This window comes from Amblyomma mixtum, chromosome 3, assembly GCF_055824585.1.
Source record: "Amblyomma mixtum isolate Tamu chromosome 3, ASM5582458v1, whole genome shotgun sequence".
In the NCBI taxonomy this organism is placed as follows: Eukaryota; Metazoa; Arthropoda; class Arachnida; order Ixodida; family Ixodidae; genus Amblyomma; species Amblyomma mixtum.
In genome coordinates, this window is record NC_143014.1 from 181,972,451 (window position 1) to 181,992,694 (window position 20,244).

Sequence of the window (20,244 nt, forward strand, 5' to 3'; positions counted from 1 at the left end):
TTCTGCTCTTACGATAACGGTTTCCTAAACTAAAAACACTTCTCCAAGCGACTGCAGGTACCCCCTACGACAGACGAAAACGGTATTTAATTCATTAAATCACTAATATCAAACAACTCTGTACTCATTCGAATATTCGATTGGCAACATTGAAAAATGTTAGGTGTTTTTAAAAGCGATATTTGCAGTTTTAGCGAGTTGTAAAACAGTAAAAAAAATAAAAATAACGTGAATATTGTGAAATATTTTTGAATTTTTTAATACCTAGCGCGTCCATGCTGGGTGAAGTGCAGCGCCTCCAGCACTCTCGGGTAGTAATTAAGAAAGCCTACGGAAACCTTTGCACGAGGGCACCTAATGCGCCATCCAGCACTCAATTAAAAATAAGTGGTTGTGCCTTATTAAATAAAGAGGAAGAAGTCCCTTATATCTACCTACAACCTGCGATTGTCATCATGGCGATGACGACGTAAATTAGCGCCAGCCCACAGGTAGCGTTCCTCACCTAGCGGCGAAAGGCATAAACTACGACACGCGTGCTGGAGCAGTGCCATCTGTCCAAGGCTTTACTCATGCTTTACTTCATTTAGGTCCAATATCAAGCCATTTGTGCGCTGCCATTTCAACATGTTCCCATAGTATCCGCAGCAGCATCGACATCATTACGAGCTGACGTGGCCATTCGTCGAGAATCCATAGAGAAAGATATCCGGTAATAGCTCCGTTCTACATGCAACGAGTTGGTCGAGATCGGTGCTGTCGACGTGCACGGTTTCGCGGACGTTTTCGTAAGCATTGAGGATTAGATCCCGCGCTTCCTGCTTCTGCGCAGTGTCCTGCAGGCCATGTACGCCAAGCCCACGTCCGTTCAGGCTGACGCCGTCAAGACTGTAATGGCCAGCAGGGCCTTCGTGGCTCGTGTCCAGGCGGAGTCGAGCACGACACTCGCATTGACACCGCTCAGCGACAGTGCCTCACCAGACCCTTCGTACGAGCCGGCACAGATGCCAGCAGCCGTGATCCCACTGCCGACGCGCCAGCTGGCCATCCAGACAGCCGAGTGCGCTGGCAAGTGTGCCCACGACTCATCCTGAAGACTGCGTTCGTCTCCGGCGGCGCAAACACCACCAGGCACCGCCAGGACGGCTCTGGCCAAGCAGCTGCTCGCGCGGACACGATCGAGAGATGTGCGATGCCCAGCGCTGTTCTGGTCTGGCAGCCGTGCAGCCGTCGTTCCATGACCCAGTGTAAGCGTCTGGGCATAGTTGCCGGAGACGTTCGTGGCAAAACGGGCCTGCAAGGTTTCTGGCGTCGCTCTTGTCTGTGGCGGCTGCTCAACACCGGGACTTTGAGGACGTCAAGCTCGTCACGTGCGCTGAACTCTTAACATGTGGCGATGCACTACCGAAGATGTGTATCCACTGCATGTGCCCCACGGGTCTTCGGGAAGCCTTGGCAATGCGATAAGTGTTTGGTGCTTAATTTTGCTGGCACTCTAGTGTGTTTATTGTTTTGCGGTTTTTATTGTTGTCGTTTGATGTTTCAAACAACTTTGTTAAATGGTGTACGTATATGTTATTTGATATGATAAACGTTCAATTTGTAGTGAAAATTTGGGGTATTGATTTATTTGTCTTTTTCGATCTGCCGCCACGGTGACTCCGTGGATATGGCGTTCGGCTGCTTACCCGAAAGACACAGGTTCGATCCCGGCCGTGGCGGTCGAATTTAGGTGGAGGTGAAATTCTAGACGCCCGTGTACCGTGCGATGTCAGTGCACGTTGAAAAACCCCAGGTGGTCGAAATTTCCGGAGCCGTTCAGTACGGCGTCTCTTCTTGCGTGTGCCTCTTTGGGGCGTTAAACCTCCATAAACCATCTTTTCCGATCTCATCTTTTAATTTTGAGCTGCAGTAGTTCTCTGGTGTGGTGCCCTTGTGGTGGAGCATCTGCTTCGCATTCGGGAAGTGCTGCGTCCGATCGTCGGTGCCGATGTGCACCCACAGATTTTCTAATGGGTACAAGGTGTCTCTCAAGCAACGCTTGAGGGTAGGTCTCTTCGCTCTCAAGCAACGCTCTCAAGCCTCAGAGGGACGCTAACTGCTCTCTCGTTGCAAACCCTTCGCTCGCAGTGATAAATTATCGATGCGTGCGGTTAGCATGGCGGTGCCGGCAGTGCAGAGGGAAAGCTCAAGACCCCTTCAGCCACCATCGGCCCTCAAAGCATCATGGGCCGGTGAGCTACCGACTGCAGAACTACAACTTTTGGCCAAAAAATAGTGCAAAAATAGACGTTGTTTAATAATTAAGAGTGCCCTAACATTGCATATCCTGTCTATAAATTGCAACAAACGTGCAGAAAAGCATGTAAATGCGAAGTTTGCCCAAAATAACAGATAGCTTGCTCTCCTATTGGCGAAGTATTGCACACCACCGAAACTAATATTTCGTGCTTGACAGGTGCACTTTTAAAGAGAAATATATTTTCAGAAAAATGAAAGAACACCCCCCGACATTTTCTGAGCTCTGCATCTCCCTCAACTCCCCCCCCCCCCCTCCTGCGGACTTTCTCTCGCTCATGCTATTTAACACCGCATCGATATAATGAAGTGTAAAAACGAAAGTGCAGTGTCGGTTTATTCTCGAAAAGATTGACCTACGTTGTCGCGGCTCTAATAATACGAAGCGGAAGTTATTGCAGAATGATTCTTCTTCGCCATCGCACGACGTCTGATACTCCTTTTAATTGCAGGCACAGTTCGCGCAATTAAACATACCTTTTCACGTCAGCCTACTTTTTCATCCCTTGCATTGTCCTCAAGTAATCATAAACTGCCGCAAAAATAAAGAGTGCTTTCTTTTTTTAAAGATCCCCTGCGGCCGGGCGCAGGTTCACATGAATGGGGTAGAAGCTTTGCCAAATGCCATTCGTTCGCAGTTGCTGACTTGGTCGTAGAGCAGAAGCGTCTGGGTTGTGTACGATGTGAAAATATTCTAAATAGCCGCGATTTTTTGTGCGGGTGTTTTTTGTGGGAAAATAAATGTTCTTTTCGAATCAAGTCCTCGGCGTCCTGCGTGCACTCGTGTTTTTATGTAGATATTGCATTGAACGGAACAACTAATCCTTCGGGTTTATTGAAGCAGAAAAATTACTAAGATATCGTTTGGGCGCAGGATCTCTATCTTTTTATTCTTTACCGTTGGCATATAGCATTCCCCGAAAAATATTTCTGTCTACGTCAAGGGCACGCCAAGGGTGCACGCACGGCACCATCGTGAACTATACTTCCTCTCACAAGCTGCACGCAGTGGGGTGGAAGCTATGGGCGCGAGCCGACGGCTCCCGCTCTCGAAAGCCGACCGCACAGGCTTGAAGGTCATCACCTCACGTTCGTAGTTTCCACTCCACTGCGTATGACTAGTGAGATGGAAGATAGATGCCGGCGATGCAGGCAAATAGAGGAAACATGGCGCTGAAACCCTCGTTGTATTTACCCACGGCTGCGAATGGCACGCATTAGGAGAACAGACAAACGTGCGCTCGGCGAAGCTCACACGCGCAGGAAGTCACGTTAGGTATTAGGTGGACCAGAGCAGGCTTCATTTCCAAGCTATTCTTGTGCTTTCAGACACTGTTTTTAGACATGCATAATTTTGACGCAGTTAATACTGATCCACCAACCTCTGGTTGAACCCGGACGTACTGCACTGGTCATTCAGTGTAAGGTGAGGCTCGATATATAATATCGCAACAGACGGCACGACATCCAAGCACCGGCAACTGATCAGGGTATTTTTAAATGGCGGCTCCACGCCGAACAGCATTCGCTTTTTTATTGTGAAACATTTTATTCGCCAGGAAGAGCTTGGTAAGAGGTCGCGTTAAGTAGCTGAAAGTACATAGCCCTCGACGACTTTCTCAGCCCACTCGCTTCTCAACGCTAAAAATTTTCTTTTGAATCTTCCGCCAAGCACAAGCAGTCGATGTTGGAATGCTGGAAGTTCTCTCGCATCTTTTCTCCTTCCCCATGCCTTTCCCCTCAAACGATTTTCTCGCCGCTGGTGACGTACTCTATTTTCGCGTACATTTCAGCACGTTTCCGCAATAAAAGTACCCACTAAGGTCAAGTAATTTTAGATACTATTTGTTCTGTGGCTTTGAATGTCAAACATTACAATTCAAGAGTGTTTTTTTTTTTTTGTTCTTTCAGAAAACATTACCAAATGACGAAATGGCATCAACCGCATCATGTACGCAACTGCGGCGTGTCGATGTGCACCATCCACTTCCCGTGTTTTTGATGCCAGGATAATGGCGGATGACCCGATGGCGGGTTTGCAAAGCTGGCGAAATGTAACGTCTCTGTTTGCTAATTGATGGCTCGTGATCATCAGGTCCGACGATAAGTTGATGGAGAAGTGGATGACTTAAAACTAGGTATCGTCTCTCGGTGCTTGATTTTCTGCTTTTTATACTGCTACTCAGTGGCGCGTTTTAGAGCTTGCTCAACAAAAGGCCTAAGGTGTTCCAAGTCGCCGAGCAGAGCCGCGTTGTGCGGAAGGACGCTGATTTTGCCATATCTTCGCATTGCTTGTAGTGCATCATTTTTATGCAGCCAGCTTGAGTATGAGCCATGGTTCATGCGCAGCGAGGTAAGGCGTTTCCTGTGCGTAATATCTGCAAGCACCCACTACAAACGTTTCATCTCAACTGCACTCGTCTACGTGGGTACACCTCGTTATCATAGAACTTCCGTTTACAGCTTATGGCGGAGGTTAGATCCCTGTTTTACCCGTTCTGTTGACCTGCTGCTGTTTGGACCTAGCGCACCTAGTAGGCTTCAGAGAAACGCGTGTGAACTTTTCACCCTGGCCGTTCATCGTAACGTTGGTTGTTACGTAATCCAACCATGCGCTGCCCGCCAATTCGCTAATCGTTGTATGTTTTCTATGCTAGTGATTTTTGAAGCAGATTAATGTAGTGACAGACCACACCATGTTACCCTTCTTGAAACGTTAATGAGCACTAGTCGATCCTCTTTAACTTCCGCATCAGTGATCTGTGCTAACGGCGTTGCGTATTTAATAAGTCAGTTGAAAAGGCTGACGTGAGGGGACCACCTTTGATGAACGATCTCTTTTTAGGCTTGAACATATTTTTCCTAACGTGCATCGAAAGAGCTCAATGCTAAGGACGATTGCAGGGCATCAAAGTGGGTACAGGAAGCTTCTCTCAGTCATTTCGCGACCGAGCATCGCCGCGGTATCACTGGCATTTGCCGACTGTGTACGTGGTGAGTTGCGCGCTCCGATCGCGTTGAGACGCCCTGCAGACATCACTAGGGCGACAGCTGCACTGTTGTTGCAAATGTCGGCTATAATTCCTGCATAGTAATTTGCGCGGCGTACATGTTCATCGGAGCAGTTGGGCAGAGGAGATTTCGAAAATGGCATACCTGACATCTATAAAATTAAGTATTACTGCTTTGCTGTGGGTATAACAAGTTATAACTGCTTTCTGCAAACATGGTACATGTTTGCTTGCATAGGACTTGTGTTCATATTCGAATTGTTTCTGATGGCAGCAGCACATTTAATCATTGTGTTTTTGCAGAATGTTTATGGTGGTCTCATATGTTTTGCTGTTCCAAACAGATCTGACTGATGACATAAGCTATTACGTCATGAGTGAAATCTGTTAAACACATTGTGCACGTATGTATATGGCTGGTGCCTATTGCCAGGACAACATGACTTGCTGCCCTAGAGCTTTGTGGTTATTTGTCTGCTGTGATTGACAGCAGTCTTGGAATGGTAGTCTGCTTTTTTGGAAGCAAACTACCAGCAACTGGTGTTTGAAGAACTGAGCCTTGTTTTTATATTTTGCTGGTTAGTTATGTCATATGTGGATGAATGAATGGAATTTTTTGTAAACAAGGCAGTACAAAAATTGGAGAAGCAATGACTACATAATCATCTTTTCACTGTGATCTTGTCTCCTTTTTTGCTTTTTTATTCCTGTTGGTGTTGTGCAGTTTTTGTGAAGCTCCATACGTTGTCCAAGCATAAATAAGCCCTTGGGGCTCCAATTGAGGTTTTCATGAAGCTACATACTGTTGCTTACACCTAAAATGCGCACACATGTATATTTTTTCCAGCACACAGCACTAATATTTGCTTGGGCCTTGTGTAAATTGTCTCCATTGACTACTTTTAAGCCGTTCAGCAGTATGGGGGGGGGGTTAACATCCTAAAGCAGCACACGTGTTTTGATGCACACCATAGAGTGGGGAAGGGGGAGGGTGCTCTGGATTAATTTTGACCACGTGGGGTTTTTAAGCAGTTTCAAAAGATGGCTAAGACCGCTGTGTTTTCTTTAAAATATATCTGTTTGGGATACATAGTTTTGTATTATAATTTATGGTGTCTGGCCTCTTATATTTCATTGGCTGAAGAATATATTGTGATGTGGTTTGTGCTTTTTTAGAAACTTCTGAGGAAACTATACTGTGAGGGCATTGAATGTTTTAAGGTTTTGTGTTACTTCCTGTGTATTGAACAGCGTTGACTGATGGAATGCGTTTTTTGAGTGTGACTATCAGTTTAGTGACAGATGTCAGTTCTTGTATTTTAGCATATAAATGGTACTCTAGATGGCTTAAACTCTGTTTTTATCTCAGGTTTTGGCAACTTGGTGCTTGCAGAAGTTTCTGATAGCTAGTGATGCTAAATTCATGGTGAAGGTAGCGGGAAAGACTGGGACAGAAGGAAGAAGCAAGACATGACACCTTCCTTTCATCCTCGTCTTTCTCGCTACCGTCACCATGGATCCGATTCAGCTTGCCCAACTTTCCACCTTACTGGCGCTAAGTGCTCCTGATTTGCACAGTTACATTTTTGTTGGTTTCAAAGCAAATAATCCGAACAAAACTGTATTGTGCCTTCATTGAAGTAAAATTGGCTGTGGTCACATTGATGTTTACAAATGCATACTTTCCTTAGTGTGCACTTAGCAATGAAATAGCAGTCATGTAAGGCTTGGCCTGCAAATTTAGCTAATTTGTTGTCAGCTAGATGTAGTGCATGACTACATTTTAAAAGCTGTAATTTCTGGGAGGACTCTGCCAATGCATATGTTGCTATATGTGCGCATGTCGGAAATTTTCCAGATGGTTCAAAACAGTCTGGAAAACAGTCATTTCCCACTGTGTTGCTTTAGCATTAAAAATGGTTATCATACCCTCTGTGTGCTTCATGATAAAGTTGCCTCTTTATGTTGGATGTGTGTAGTTTTCTTGGTAGAACATACCTGGAAAGTTATAACAGCAAGTTTTACAGTTGCCTCTTTTAGTTCTTTTTGCACAAAACATGCTAGGCCTTTAGACTGCATCCACTGTGTTCCATGTGCATTCAGACACTTTTTTTTTTTCATCAGAACAGTGCTTTTCATGCAATAATTCGTGCTTCTTGTGCTTTCAATACAACTGGTGACATGATTGGAGACTCCTGAAGGGCACGTTTCAGCTGTTATTGTTGCAAATGCAGTCTGGCCTATGCCAGCAACATGGGCCACTAGTTGACGTTTTAAAGCCAGCACAACCAGAATAACACAATTTTTTATGACACCATCCGTAGTAGTTCAAGTAAGCACCAGTGCAGTAACTGGAGTATTTTTTTTCCAACCTCATTGTTTTGTAAGTGAACAGTTTTGAATGCATGCAGCTGCAAGGTGTAATGGTGTCCCATGCAGCTTGTTCTGCTACATGCCGGGATGACAAAATTTCACTTTAGTGACCCTTTAATAGTAGAGTGAAAGACTTTGGGGCCATCGGCAGCACGTTCAATGAGGTGAAAGCAAAAGCTTGCTTTAGTTGGTGGCATTTTAGATATCAAAGTGTGTGGTGTAAAGGAGTCAACCTTATCTATTTTTTATTTGTTTATTTCAGAATTAATGCTAGCCTTCAAGAAGGCCTTAGGCATTTACTATACCTTTATTGGCTGCGTTGGCCCTAGTTATAGTTTTAATTCTATGTCTCTTTCCTGTACTGTGCAGCATCTTTTAAATCTCATGGGTTCCTTTCAGTGAGGTCATGTAAGCAGAGGCAGTTTACAGCATCACTTGAGTGAAACGCTGCCATAGTTCAAGGCTCAAAACATTTTATTATCATTTGTGGGCTTTTCCTGCTAGTGCCTCTTGCCTTGGATCACATTTGTATTTTGTGCACTTTTGCTGTTTATGGGCTCCGGTTCCTTTGTTAAAATGCACTAAAGAGGAATCTGAACTTGTCCTTTTTCCCCAGGAACTCGATCTGCACGTTCCGAGCATTCGTAGAAACTTCGAATTATTGTCCTGTCTGGCCAATTTCCCTAATTTAAATCAGATTAAATGCCCTGGCTCCCGCCTTTTTTGCAACTCGCCGCTGAAGGTAGGAGCAGTCAACTAACGCGTGGAGCGCCTTTCAGGCAGTAGTGTGATGGCTTCGCTTTTGCTTTTATTTTTGTCTTTTAGGTTTTAGTGAATAAATAGATCTAGTCAGAGAGAGCATAGCTGCGAATTAAGCCCACGGAAATAAAAATATGCATGGGCTCTTTGCTTTCGCCGATCGCTACGTATCACTCCGCCGATGGCAGAGCGGCAAGCCGATATGGGACTGGCTGAACGCCGCTCCACGCGTTGGTTGTCTCCTCCTATCGTCAGCAGTGCATTAAAAAAAAAAGGCGGGTGCCAGGACGTTTCATTCGATTTAAATTAAGGAAATCGGCTGCACAGGACAATAATTCAAGGTTTCTAAGGATGCTCGGAATGTGTAGATCGAGTTCCCGTGGTAACAAGACGGGTTTGAATCCTCTTTTGTTCACCTTTAAGGTCTTGATTTTAAACAGACTGTAGTTATGCATGTCGATGGAGGTGAAATTCTAGAGGCCCGTATACTGTGCCATGTCATTACATGTCAAAGAACTCATGGGTGGTCGAAATTTCAGGAGCCCTTCACTACAGCATCCCTCATAGCCCGAGTCACTTCGAGATGTTAAACCCCCATAAACTGTAGTTATGCTTGGTTCAGTATACACATCTGTGGGCCAAGTGGAGAGGGGCTTCCTATGCTGTTATAATTCCATTCTTGCCTGTCTCTGCAGATTAAAGGCTGGCCAGTGTGGAAGCTTGTCGAGTGGCAGATCATTCTTAAAAAGACAAGGATGCAGAAAGAGATGTACACACAGGCGCTGGCTTACAGCTAAAATTTTATTGCTCAGAGGCCCACTTATATAGATAGGCAGCACAATAAACAGGAATATAATATATTCCTTCTTGTTTATTGTGCTGGCTGCCTATATAAGTGGGCCTCTGAGCAATAAAATTTTAGATGTAAGCCCGCCTGTGTGTACGTGTCTTCCTGCATCCTTGTCTTGTTTGTGCTGTTGTAAGAATAAGAGGCTGAATTTTTTTTCACTTGAGTTTACATCAGAAGTACTGTAGCGCATGAATGCATTGAACTTTCTCATTTGCACTGTATGATGCTTGACTAGAGCTAAGCACTGCAGAGTGTGCTCCATTTACTGCTGCTTGCATTGTTCATTAAACTACTTCTGTGCTGTGAGTTTAAAAAAGATTTGGTAAATTGGTTTTTGAGGAAAGGAAATTGCGCAGTATCTGTATGGCATATCTCGGTGGACATCTGAACCACGCCCCTAAGGGAAGGGAGGAAGTTGGGAGTGAAAGAAGAAAGAGGTTCCGGAGTGGTGGTCTCGGGAATAATTTCAGCCACCTTTAACGTGCACATCTTTAACGTGCACTGACATTGCACAGCACACGTGCGCCTTTTGTGTGCCGCCTCCATCGAAACACAGCTGCCGCGGTCGGGTTCGAACCCGTGTACTGTGAGTAACATGCTGAATTTTGGCATGTAAAATGTACCCTCTATCCGGATGGAAAAACCAGAATTGGGCATAGCATGGTTACGTTTACAGGGACTTGTAGACATTCTATAGACCATTTCAGATGTAACAGCAGTGCAGTCTTACACACTGAAGTTGTTTTTTGAGTGGTTTGCTGTGCTGATTTTCATTTTCACTAATTGGGAACTTTCTTGGTGTTACTGTACTTGTCTCGGTCATTGTCACTGTATCTGGTTGCAGATTTGACTGACCCTGAATATCTTGCATTTTGTATTTAGGAAACTGTTTCACCGTGTCAGCTTCTTCATTTTCCAAGGATATGCATTGACGCTGCAAATGCCCATCTTTTGGCTTCTATAACATCTCTATCTTGTGGGCAAAGTGGGGTATTCTTTGAGCAAGTGTCATTTGGCAGTACAGTCAAGCCCACTGATAACAATACTGGTTATAACTATATACGAGATATGACAATGGTCAGTCGTGGCACCATCAGCTTTACCATGTGTTCTATGGTAAAATAAACTGCTTATAGCAATGCTGTCAAGGCACATTATTGGTTATAACTATTAAATCTGGTAATTGAGTGTCAACCATAACAGAAAAGAACTCATGGAAATGCTACAAATGCACCAGCAAAACTATGCTTACAACACAAAAGCGCGTGCTTGTGGGGCCGACCAATGGACTGAGCTGGTGCACCGACGCCACGAAAGCAAAAGAACTCGTGACCACGCACTCGGAAACGCTGCCACCGGGTGCGCCGAGGATGCTTGCATGTCGCAATGACACAGGCAGGAGAAACGATGGATGCAAAAGGCCCATGCAAAATGCCCATGCAGAGAAGAAAGTAGGGAGCATGGTAGGGAGCCTTGGCAGAGCAGTCCATTATTAACATTAACGTTTCTGAGGGGTGCGCCGCTCGCACCCCGTTTTTCTTTGTTCTTACACTCTGAGCTATGGCTGGCACCGGCAGTGCTTATGTTGTCCCATCTTCTTCGCTAACTTCTCCACTGTCCCCGCTTGACAAAGTTCCCATGTCCCAGGGGCAGGAGTCATCGCATCAGGCGAGCTGCTGCATTGCTGCATTGGCTACGCGTGCCATGCGTACTCCCAATCAGTCGGTGCAGTGCACACGCAAGCATCCAGCACGGTTTTTCTCTTGTCAGCTGTCACCATACCTTTGGTTCTGCATGCTTCTTGAATTTCCTGTAAGAATCGCTTCCGGAAAGCCGGCTTGATCCCTGTGACATTGAGGTGTGCGAAGCTCCCGCAAGTGCAGTGATGACTGTGCTTTGGTCATCGGTGAACGACATTTTTCCGGTCCCCTGAGGTTCGAATTAACGACCATTTACAGGCATTAGAACAATCAAACCCCTCCGGATATTTACTGTCAATAAATGCTCTGAAGTTTGTCATCTTTTCTTTTTTTCGGCTCAACCCTGTTATAACAATTATTGGTTATAACAGTGGTATTTCCATGGCACTTGAATATTGTTATAAGTGGGTTTGAAGTGGGTTTGACTGTGATGTCTTTTGCAGCTAGTTCCACACAAGGGTGTGTGGCCTCTCTGTCGTGTATTCGTTTTTTGTGCGCTTTGGTATCCATTATGAATCTATACCAACATGACCAACTTTTTGCCCTCCTTCCACAGAGGACCTTTTAGTGATGCTTTAGAATGTTTGAGCTTCAATAGTGTGTTCGGTGAACTCGCTTCAGTCAGATTGTTTCATTTCCAGGATTAATAGAAACGTTTTGAGTGATGATATATGTCAGAGCATATTGTTAAGCTTTGAGATATGTGCTAAATGACAACATTCTGCCATTTCATTTCTCCAGGTGCTGGGTATGCTTCATGCCTATCGTAACTTCAAATATTTGTTACTTGGTAAAGTTTTGAAGTGATTTCATCTACAAGAAAAAGACCTTCTAAAGTGCTTTGGATACAAAAGAAACATAACTCAAATATCAGTGAGAAGTGTTCAAAATTTTGAGGGCTCATTTGCTTTACCTCCTGTCATTATTATTAGTTCTGAGGGAGACTTTGTTTTGGTGTGTATGTCAAGTCGTTATTAAGGCCACTTCACAAAGCAACATACATTTGCTGAAAGTGACTCTTACTGTAGCCCTTTCGGCCCTGGATTTTTGTTTTGCACGCAGATTTTTTTGCTCTGTGTTTTTATGATGTCTAAGGCCCTTCAACCATAGAGTAGAAATTTGTTGCAGTTGCCTCAAAAGGCGCCGCTCTCTGCTGTTCACCATGTGTTTTGTATCATTTATCCTCGATCTTGTCGCTTTCATGTGTCTGTTCCAGCTGATATTATGTCACGTCATCAACACGCATGTTCAGAATTTGCACAGCCTTACTGTAAGGCGACTGTAGACAAGATGGAGGCTTTCCCCAAATCTGTAATGCCCTCTTCTGTCGAGCTTAATGAAGCGCTTCAGTAACACTCAACATAGAACCCAGCACATCTAAGTTCTCAGCTTGCGCGAGGCACAATGCAGCTTGAACGTGCTTTCATACCAGCTGTCTACCATAAAATAATTCATAATAAGGAAGATAATCTCTCGTGCCTACAATATTTACTAAAGGCTGTTCTGTACAGGCAACCAAAAATTCCCTCTCAACCAGACTTATGTGGCGCGGCTATCTTCCGGTCAATGAGAAACCGGAAGGTGCTTATGAGCATACCGAATGCACGTTCTCAAGAAAAGGTAGGCAAATGGCTACATTGCTTCGATCTTGGCCGCGGCGGTCGAATTTCGATGGAGGCGAAATTCTAGAGGCCCGTGTACTGTGCGATGTCAGTGCACGTTAAAGAACCCCAGGTGGTGGAAATTTCCGGAGCGCTTCACTACAGCGTCCCTCATAGCCTGAGCCGCTTTGGGCCGTTAAACCCTAATAAACCAAACCAAACTCCCAGCGTGGAGGGTGCGCCACACGTGCTGCACAAGGAGCGGTGCACGAGTTAGTGTGAATGCCTCGGTCGCTTCTAGCGGCTTGTTGCCGATGCTCATAGAAGTAGAAGGAGAGTGGTCGAAAAAAGAACAATTAAAAGCGCTAGTTCAGGCGTCTTTTATTCTCACTGTTGCTTTGCTCTGGTTGCTGTTGGCTGACATCCGCACTGTTATTTCTAGGCACGATCCCAACATTCACTTTCCAACAACAATCTTATCAACAGTCCAACAATCTCATCAGTATAGGTGCGTTAGTAAAAAGGCTAGCAGAACTTTCTCAAGGAAGATTGCCTATCTTCACTCAATGGCCGCCGCTCGCAACCTTTGAGCCCTGGTGTTGTCAAAATCGTACATGCAAAAAATGTGTTTCAGCGCAGCCCCGACACATTCAATAATAGTTGTAACGCGAATATGAGCTTGGATAGGTGTTTCACAAAACATCTAGGAATCTGAGCAGAAAAGAAGGAATGGTTAGTGAGATATAAGCCTACAAATTTGCTATTCCTCGGCTTCTTCACCAGATGCCTACCATGCTGCTACTTCTTCTTCCTTACTCCGCACAGCTCGGTGGAAATGCATGAACAGTGATGCTGGTAGCAACAGGGATCCCAGAGAAACTATCCTATTAAAAATTAATAGCATTATTGTTCATTACTGAGGCGCGAACGGAATATTTGTGTTGTGGTCTCATCAAGGAAAAAAAAAAGAAAAGCAACCCATTTGATGAGGACTGTGGCCAAAACCTCAATTTTTCTGTGTATAAGCTCTGCTTTTGTGCATGCTTAAAAATAGTTCATACACACGGGTTCAGATTGTTGTTATTGAATGAGCTTCGTGATATGCTGAATATTAGGCAGTGTGCCTCTATTATGAGTAAAAACTAGAATATAGATTGACCTGAAGCATCAGATGCAAGCAGACAATAACTGAAGGAGTAGCTAGACCAAACCTCTTGTAGGCCTTCTTAGTGTGCATAAAATATTTTGCCATAAACTTTGAATAAATAGTGCATAAAACTTGTCAATGCAACAAATGTTTTTCATTGCATGCAAAGTGCCCTTATCACGGGTTCTCAAACCGGGTCCTTTGGAGCAATTTTTGAGTTCCCTGAGCACCTTAATCCATGCATGCCTCAACCACAATCTTTCCTATTACCCACTTCATTTTAGGAGAATACCTGAGTAATTTGCGATTCGCTGATGACATTGCCTTGCTAAGCCACTCAGGACAAGAACTGCAAAGCATGATCAACCAGTTAGAAAGGCAGAGCAGAACGGTGGAGCTAAGAATTAACATGCAGAAAACCAAAGTAATGTTCAACAGCCTAGCAAAGGAAGAGCAGTTCGCAATTGGTAGCGAGGTGCTGGAAGTAGTAAGAGAATATGTCTACTTAGGGCAGGTAGTGACCGCAGATCCGGATCATGAGAGGGAAATAACTAGAAGAATAAGAATGGGGTGGAGCGCATATGGCAGGTTCTCTCAGATCATGAATGGTAGCTTACCAATATCCCTGAAGAGAAAAGTATACAACAGCTGTATCCTACCGGTACTCACCTATGGGGCAGAAACGTGGAGGCTAACAAAGAGGGTTCAGCTTAAGTTAAGAACAACGCAGCGAGCTATGGAAAGGAAAATGATAGGTGTAACGTTAAGAGATCGGAAGAGGGCGGAGTGGGTGAGGGAACAAACGCGGGTTAATGACATCTTAGTTGAAATCAAGAAGAAGAAATGGGCTTGGGCAGGGCATGTAATGCGAAGGCAAGATAACCGCTGGTCCTTAAGGGTAACGGAGTGGATTCCAAGAGAAAGCAAACATAGCAGGGGACGGCAGAAAGTTAGGTGGGCGGATGAGATTAAGAAGTTTGCGGGGATACAGTGGCGGCAACTGACAAAGGACAGGGTTAATTGGAGAGACATGGGAGAGGCCTTTGCCCTGCAGTGGGTGTAGTCAGGCTGATGATGATGATGATGATGACTTCATTTTAGTGACTCTTCATGGGGTGTAACAAGCTGCCGCTGTGGCTCATTGGTTATGGCGCTCGGCTCTTACCCGAAAGGCGCAGGATCAATCCCGGCCGTGGCAGTCAAAATTCGATGGAGATGAAATTCTAGAGGCACATGTACTGTGCATTGTCAGTGCACATTAAAGAACCCAAGGTGGTCGAAATTTCCGGAGCCCTTCGCTATGACTGTCCCTCATAGCATGATTCACTTTGGGACGTTAAACCCCCCCCCATAAACCATCATTTTGGAACTGACTGTACTGTAATTGCTCATAACAGGCAGTTCCACTCTGCAGCTGGTCATTATTATTGAATTTCGCTATTTTTTTTTTTTTTAGAGGTCGTGCTTCTGCCTGCTCTTTTTGCTTGCATGTTAGGCAGCAAAGGATGGAAGCCAAGACATGCAAGGTTCCTTGGCACCTTTCGGAATCCACTAGGGTTCCTCAGGGCTAGAAATACTGTGGGACCCCTGCCTAATTACGTGCAGAAGCGTTTTGTGATGTCATTAAGGATACTTTACCGTAGTGTCACTAGCTATTAAGTATAGTCACATAAGTGCTTAAGGAACAGGCATCACTCCTTGTTACATACTTGCATTTGTATAAACTGACTGTGGTCACTGTGTGTGGCACATATTATAAAAGACCATAAATGATGTCGGTGGTCATTGTAGACGTGGTAAAAATGTGCTGTAAAGTTTGAATTGTCTCAGTATTATCATCATCATCATCAACCAGGTCAAGTCCACTACAGGAGAGAAGCCTCTTCTATCAGTTTGCAGTTAGCCCCATCCTGTGTTCTGGTTGCATTATGCAAGTAAATTCGGAAACTCATCTCACTCCCTGTCCATCTGCAACCCCTTGTTAAGTTGCCCTTTTCTCGGTACCTGCCTTGTTACCTTGGTGGAATATCAGTTAACTGTTCTCCGTATTGCATGCCTTTACAAGTGTAATCAATCAAGGCGGAAAGCTGGGCTAGTCTATTTCCTGTTCTCGTTGGTAGTGAAAAATCAGAATAGGAGGGAATGTGTCTGTTAGATCTAGAAGGGAGTAGTATAGAAGCAGTAAAAAAAAGTCTTAAAATAGTATTTCCATCTTAGTAGAAGAGGGCATCAGCATGCCTTAACGATGACTTGAAGAACTGCAGGGGGACCTTGAATTTTCCATCTGTAGTGGCAGCTAAAATGGCAGAAATAATGGATTATGGAGATATCGATGGCGCGAGGACTTATGAATGGAAGTCAGGGAAAAAAAGCAGTGTAGGGTTTGGTATTAATTCAATGCAAAACTATTCTTGTCAAGCTCTGAATGTCTTAGTAACGTGCTAGTGTTGTGGTGTGCACCTGTGCATTTAATGCTTGATCTTACTCCTGGCTCCTGGCATGGAGATTGTGATAGACCATCAAATGCCAACTATTCAAAATGAACGAGGGCGCTAGTTGCTGAACTGCAATTTGAGGTCATTTTTTGGTGCTTAGAAATTGCACACAAGTTTGTTTTAGTAGCATAATTAGGGTCTTGCAGGCTAGACCTTATGTGAATTGCATTTGATATTCTTTGATTCCTTGTTAGCTCTGATACATGGATGATCCTTGTGACCGTTTCTTAAGTTGCGAGGTTGAGATATTTATAGACCATGTTCTTGGGCATGGAGGAAGCAGCTAAGCACTGGGGAGGGGTCCTTTCCTCCTCTCACTGGCTTGTGTGGCAGCCGAGCAACAAGCTCTGCCTAATCTGTGCTGGGCTTGAAAACCAATTTTCTTGCACTTTGAGTGCATCATAGGCCAGTGGGATTCTTTAGTAGCACTATAGGCCCACATTGAGTCTTCGACAAAAATATGTCTACCCATCTGTCTGTATTTCAAGAAAAGAAAATTGTACACTATGCTCACTGTTGCACTTTCACTATGTTGTATTGGACTTCCATTAATGGCTCACATAAGTACAGTGTAGTAGTTCTGTCCAGGCAGTGGCAAATAGTTGACTACTAAAAAACTCGCATCAAGTGCCATCTGATTGTTTTGATTGTTTTCTACCCTGAAATTTTGTACATTGCACGCTTTGTTTACAAAGATGCCAGGAAGTACTACTTGTATTCCACGTTTTGTAATAGTTGTATTGTGATGTGATTGCTTGGAAAGCTCCCTCCAAGCTCTTTGTTTTTTTTACTACTGTTAGAGAGGTGTTTTTGCCCTCCTTTAAAGATAATTGAATTGCTAGCACAACAGGGCCCACCTAGCTTTAGAGAATGCTTCTCTATTTGTAGAGCTGTGGCACTAAGAAGGTCCAGTGTATATATTTCTTGGTAATTGTTGATCTCCTGTGTTGTGTCTTGAAGTTTAGGCATAGCTAAGGAGAAACAAAATTTTGTTTAGTACCTACTGGTTGGCATAAGTCATGCAGATGTGACAAAGTATTCTATATGGGCTAGAGCATCTATGAGGATCTTTTGGCAACTTCTGCTTATATTTGACTTGGGCTACCTTTGACCAAACTTTGTTTTGTGATTGTTGCAACGTTCATATATTTGCTTGAAAAAAAATTCTAAATTTTTTTTTTTTGCAGTGAAAAGTCCGTAAGGTATTGAATGCAATGGAATTAATCAGAGTACTCATTTCTTTCATTCCAAAGAGGTTGGAAATGGGTAGTGCAAGAGTGCATATGGATACTGAGGGCTATGCCCGTGGTGCTGCTGTTACAGGTGCAATGAAGATGAATCTGAACTCATCTTTTTGCCGCGGGAACTCGATCTACACGTTCCGAGCATTCTTAGAAACTGTGATTTATTGCCCTGTGTAGCCAATTTCCTTAATTAAATCGAATTAACGTCCGGCTCCCGCCTTTTTTTTTTTTTCGAATTCTCCACGTACGATGGGCGGGGTCGACCAACGCGTGGAGCGCCTTTCACCCAGTCCCTTGGCGGCTTGCCGCTCTGCCATCGGCGGAGTAATACGTAGTAGTCCGTAGTAGCAAATAGTCCGCGCATATTTTTATTTCTGCGGGCTTATTTTGCAGCTATATTATCTGTGAATGAAACTATTTATTCACAAAAACCTGAAACCAAAATAAAGCGAAAGCAAAGCCTCCACAGCGCTGGCTGAAAGGCACTTCCCGCGTTGGTCAACTCCGCCCACCATACGGGGAGAATTAAAAAAATAAAGGTGGGAGCCGGACGTTAATCCGATTTAATTAGGGAAATCAGCCTCACCGGGCTATAAGTCGAAGTTTCTAAGAATGCTCAGAATGTGTAGATTGAGTTCCCGCGGCAAAAAGACGAGTTCAGATTCCTCTTCACTGCACCTTTAAGTGGCTGCAACAACAATAACCAAGTGAAACACAACTCAAGCACTGCTTTCATTTGCTCAGTAACATTGGACTTGCAATTCAGGTGTACTTGTTAGGTTATTTGTTTGACTATACTCCGTCTCACAAGATGTTTGCAGCACTACGAAAGGTAGAGCTCTCTCGTCCAATCAGGATGGCGCGCACTACATTAGTGTGTTCTTACGCGCCTGTGGCTCGATCCACCTGATGTCCAGGTGGCTCGATCCATATGAAAGAAGACGTACTGGTAGTTAGCTTCTTTCTACCTCTAGCAGGTGGCGCTTGATGTCTTTTTATCCTTTCATCTGTTTGTTTTTGTACAGGCAGACTCCCGTTCCAGGCGCACTGGCCCCACTTTTTCTTTTTTTTGTCGCCACCTGTTTGTATCAGTTCCTCTGTTGTCACGTCACAGTTATTTTCAATGTTCCTGTCATGTTTATATGAATTTATTTATTCCAGCATGGTCACTACACTATTAAGCTGGGTCGAATGGAGGCAGGGGCAGCCGAATGTCGATGTTGGCTAAATGCAAAACAACCCCATGCGCTGCGTGAAAGTCAACGCACAAGCGGTCAAAATTAATGCGAAGCCGTCCGCTACGGCGTCTGCCATATCTCATGAGAGACGCTGCGACAGTACTCCGGCTTTCGCGCGTACGTTAGCACGTTAATGGGGCTCATATCATCGTCCTCATCACAACTCCATTCAGTTCTGCTGGTTGTGTCGTCCTCCAGGTTGACAATAGACGGTCCTTGGTCAACAACATCATCGATGACATGGTCCAGTTTCATCATCCCATCTTCCTCAGTAATAACATGCTGCACGTAATTCTTCCATTTCTCAGCAGTCACTTGCATGATGCCTTGCCAAACCAGAGGCTCCATGTCTTAGAGCTTAAACGTCTTGTTTTGACTGGCGACGAAGCCCTTGACATCGCTCCAAACAAGCTCTATCGGGTTCAGTTAGCAGTGGTAGGGTGGCAAGCGCACAACAAGACGGCCAGCAGCTTCGGCGATGCAGTCCACACGGCATCGGTCCCCACTTGTGTTCATGTTGTTGACAAGCTTCATGAGCTCGGCCATCACCATGTCGCTACTCCACGCGACACCTTTTCCGGGCAGCCAAATCTGTATGCCCTTTTTTTAGACTAGTCATCCGCCGCGCTTTATCCTGCTTCACAGAATGATATGGCGTGATGTCCATCACTATAACGCTGCCTGCTTCTTCGGGGACAGCATTCGGCCCGCCTTCAACGTCTGCGTTGTCTACTGGTAAAGCGTTCGCTCGCTCACCTGAGTGAGTGAGTTTTGCCATCCTCTTGATGAGTGCATTCGTACTTGAACTGCCCCCGTTCTTGACGCGAAGCACTTCAAGAAGCCAACTGCGACGGCCTGCTTGGAAAAACAGCGCACTGTCGGTGTAGGGCACACAGGCGACACAGCCAACTCGGCTGGCACCATGTTGAAAAATGGCAATGCATCACTACCTCGCAGAGAGCCTCCTCAGAGCTGTGTTTGTACGGGCTTTGTCTGTTAATTTCACCAGTGATTGAAGCACTCTATACCATCTAAATCTACCACTCCAAACTATGTTTTCAATTGCTGTGCTTATTGTTTGATTAGTAGTCCTACACTGCTCAAATATTCGAGGGACTATTTTTTCTGTTCCTGCAGCCCTGATTGGACGAGAAGGCTCTGCCTTCCGTAGTGCTGCAAACATCTTGTGAGACGAAGTATAGGTATACATGGGTGATCAGGCAGTGGTGTTTCAAGTTAGTTATAACTGCTTAGTGAATGGTATCCAAACTAAGCAAAGTTATTGCTTGTCTCATGGAAAATTTCTTTATTTTGGTACTGCTTTTAAGCATGTTGCATCTCATTAGCATGCAATGTTACTCTTGTGTACAGCTTATGACATCAGGCTCCCATTATTCACTGCAGGTTCTATGTCTGTTCCCACTTCGTTTGCCTGAATAAAATTTTTCTTGTTTGGCATATGCATAAACAGCCATGCCCCGTTAATATGGCCGACTCAAATTTATGTAAGTTTTTGTGGGGACCAAAC

The 20,244-nt window shown here is 44.6% G+C and overlaps 1 protein-coding gene across 1 annotated transcript in view; it reads left to right on the forward strand.

The window, feature by feature from the left end:
- The first annotated feature begins 4,252 nt into the window (after nt 1-4,252).
- wapl (cohesin release factor wings apart-like) overlaps nt 4,253-20,244 on the forward strand; it is a 78,334-nt gene continuing 62,342 nt past the window's right edge. Inside the window, exon 1 of the mRNA XM_089582143.1 lies at nt 4,253-4,436. The gene's annotated coding sequence lies outside the window, so the exon portion shown is untranslated. The remainder of the gene's footprint in view (nt 4,437-20,244) is intronic.